The sequence below is a fragment of the Cyprinodon variegatus genome, unplaced genomic scaffold (assembly GCF_000732505.1).
Source record: "Cyprinodon variegatus isolate N-32 unplaced genomic scaffold, C_variegatus-1.0 Scaffold394, whole genome shotgun sequence".
NCBI classification, from domain to species: Eukaryota; Metazoa; Chordata; class Actinopteri; order Cyprinodontiformes; family Cyprinodontidae; genus Cyprinodon; species Cyprinodon variegatus.
The window spans coordinates 604,143-607,990 of record NW_015150847.1 but is presented as its reverse complement, the minus strand read 5'-3'; positions in this window follow the sequence as shown (position 1 = coordinate 607,990).

Below are 3,848 nucleotides of genomic sequence, written 5' to 3'. Positions count from 1 at the left end.
AAGATTAAAGTCCGAATTTTAAGAAAAAAGCCAGAATTCTGAGAAAAAAGTCAGAATTCTGAGATTAAAGTCAGAATTTTAAAAAGAGTCAGAATTCTGAAAAAAAAAGTCAGAATTCTGACTTTTTTCCAATACTAAATTGAAAAAAAATTCTGTAGGAATGACAATAAAATGCTGAAAAAAAGTCTAATCTGGATCCAGCCAGACTTAATAACAAAGACACAAACCCAGATGCTTCTTAATGACTGAATTTCAGCAGTTTCACTCTATTTAGAATATACCTGCATCATAAAATTGACTGAATTTGGTTCATAAATCTGAAAGTGTTGGAAATGAAAGCCTAAACTGATGATGTTTTGCGACCAGAAGAATAAAGCCGTAAATGCTTCAGAAGCAGTGACCTAAATGACAGAGCTATTCTGCTCTCAGCGGGGCTCCTGACACACAAAGGATAAAGACTGATAATGACTTTGCTCCCCCTGGTCGGTCACAACCTGCAAAGGTCGCAGCTGACAGGAGCTCTGTGTGAAGATCGCCTCTCATCCATCCATCCATTCATCTCACTCTACCTGCAAAGTAAGGAAGAGGGCAAAGAAAATTGTTGTCTAATAAAAAGAGAGAGGTAAGGTGTGGTGTTGTTCACTAATTACGGTTCCCTAGAATCTTCTCACCGCTAGTGACTGAATCAGAGACGATTATCTGCTGTCATAAAAAGAGTGGATGGGTCAGGAAGGTGCTATGTGTGTGTTTTGAGGTGGGGGATGGGGTGGGGGGGGGACGGGCTGACAGCTGATGTTTAATTAAAGGATTGAAAGAATATTGATGTGACAGACACAGACGCACGCTGGGAACCAAATCACTTTCACCAACATTCGACCTGCAATTAGGGCATCTTAGATCACTTTCCACAGAGCAGCCGTTTACACAAAGCCCTCAGCTGCATGTGATGCCGTTACCCAACACCTGAATGTTTTTAGAGCTGTCTCTGGAGAGTTCAACACACCTCTCCTTTGTGAAGCACATCCAACTTTCTGTTAATCAACTGATGCTTGTGAGAAAACGCAGGTTTTCTTCAAGTAAAATATGGAAATGTTTATCTGTGGAATTAGATTGAGGGCGTTTAGATTTCTTACCCGCGTGGAGACATACAGTGGGTGAAATAGGTATTGAAGAGACATAATTTTTCTCAGTAAACATATTTCTGGAGTTGCTATCTATATGACATTTTCAGGTTTACTGAACAGCCACATGGTAGGCCTATTTAATCAACTGAGGAGGAACCCATGAAATGATGATTGATTGATTAATTGACTTTATTGGTCTCACAGTGGACAAATGTACTCCTTCCATCAGCTCAAATAGTCAAAGGAGAGTCAAAGAAGGTGCCAAAGGAAGAAAAAGGTGCATGGGATATATACAGTATATTTAGTGTATCCATATATGGCGGCTTGTTTTTAATAATAGGATCATTATACAGGGTTATTGCACAGGGTGTTTACATGGGTATTTTAATAGATTTATATTTATACATAGTTATTGCACTAGGTGTCAAATGTAGAGAAACAGGTTATTGCACAGGGTATCAAATAGTAATTGCAAGCATCCCAAGTTCCGAAAACTCATTTCAGGAAGATGCTTATCTTCACTCTTCAGCATTCCTCTCCTTCACTTGATGTGGATATCATTTAGTATATTTTGCTGTAAAATTAGTCTTATATTTTAGTTTTGTACTCGAGGATTCAACCTCTGCCATTTCACAGGATGCACAGCTTTGAGTGGTAACTAGGTGATTGTCAGAGAGTAAACCGAAATTTATTGGCTTATTTTTCAATCAGCGCGCTATCTGACAACTGGTCGCCTGGAACGCTCATTGAACAGAGCATCGCTTTGGACAGCCAACCTCCTCCTCACACCCGCTCTCTCTTGTTGTCTGCGCAATCGAAGTAGTTCTAATCCGCACATGATGCACAAATTATTGTATTGCGTGCACGCTCTCACTCGCATTAAAAAAACACCACCTCGCATTGTCTAAAATCTGGGATAAATGATCCAACTATCTATATAAAGGAGATTCCCAGAACTTCAGAGAGACTTGGGGTGTCTGAAATTGCACATTCTCCATTGCAGCAGTTATTGTGGTTGTAGCGTGTCATTGTAGAGTCTGGTTGCAGCAGGGATGAATGACCTGCAGTAGCGCTCCTTTTTCCAAACAGGGTGTAAAAGTCTTTGACTAAAGGAGCTGCTCAGCTCCTCTCCAGTCTGCTGCAGAGGGTGGAAGGTGGTGTCCATGATGGATGGAAGCTTGGACAGCACCCTCCTCTCAGCCACTGAGTCCAGAGTGCAGCCTAGGACAGAATTCTGCGCTGCCAGGGGCTCAGCAGACGACAGCGTAGAGGAGGGCTGATGCCCCCCCAGAGTCAGAGAAGGTTTGAAGCTGGGGCCTGCTCACTGCAAAGGACCTCAGCCTCCTCAGGAGGTGGAAGGAGGCGGCTCTGGGCCTCCTTCTACAGGACATCGGCTTCATGAACAAACTGAAATCAGGGGAACTCTGAATTTTCAGTTTTACAAAGAGAGTTTCCTCAGCCTCTGTTTCTGTTGCCATAGTAACATTCTCCTCAGAGCAAACCTTGTTGGTAGCAGGTTCTCATCAGTAATTTTGGAGTGTCCTCTGTCTCCGCTCTCCTTATAGTTACAGGTTCTAGCACCGACTTACTGGGTGGGTCAAAGAGTTTGGCTCTCCACCAAAGATCTGCCCCTTAAGGTGGAATATAAGAAGCTGGCTCCCCTTAATGGAGCCATTTCCTATTGCCAAGGTGGTGAACCTGGTGGCCTCCCCTCCTGAAGGATTCACCCCATTTCCCATGTGTCATGGGTTAAACATGTATAACCTCCAGGTTTGTTCCCACCTCCAGTTCACCTCCACCCACCCGATTAATTGATGGGGACCCGGTCTACATGGTCAACCATCTCTTGAGGTATAGATGGAGAGGAAGGAGGCTCTAGTATTTGGTTGACTGGGAGGGTTATAGAGCTGAAGAGAGGTCCTGGGTCCAGGCTCCTTTTATCCTAGACAAGGATCTAATCAGGGCCTTCTGGCGGTTCTGTCATATTCTTGGCCCTGATGGTTTGCAGTTTCATTTGCTCCTGCTCACCTGTCTAATTGGCCTGACTGCTGAAAAACACATATTGATTCCAGCTGGTTCCCTGGGCTATTTCTGTTGTTTGCCTGCCTACCATCAGCGCCACATTATTCAAGCTGTTTTGTGAGAGTAATGCTAGGGTTCAGGTTAATGTTCTCTGATTCTAATCTGTTTTCTGCCTCTGGATATTCAAGTTTTTGCCTTGTCTGCTTCTCAGGCAAGGGCAATTCCCTGGATTCTGCTGGTTACTGAACTGGACTGTGTTACTAACCTCGCCTTGGATTCTCCTTCGGTACCTTTTCAACTCTCTTATATTCTGATCCGTTAACCTGGTTCAGATTTGACTTTGGCTCTGGAAATTCCCTAATGGACGCTGTTGCCCCCTCGGCTGACGCCAGCTCATCATCTACCTGAGCTCTGGAAGCGGCTACAGCCGCAAGTGGTGGACATCTCCTTCCCGGATTCCTCCCCTTCCCGATAACCCCCCTACCTTGTGTCCAAGGTTCTGAGGTCATTACACTGAAGCCATTCTATGGGGCTGATAACTGCTAATAACATTCATTTATTGGGATGTTAAAATTTGAAGCGACTGCAAACAGCCACTTAGTATTTACTGTGTAATGGAAGACAGAATCAAACTGAAGAACCCCATGAGATGATTAACAATTTCTATATAATAGATAATTTTTATTCTTTATCTTCACCTGC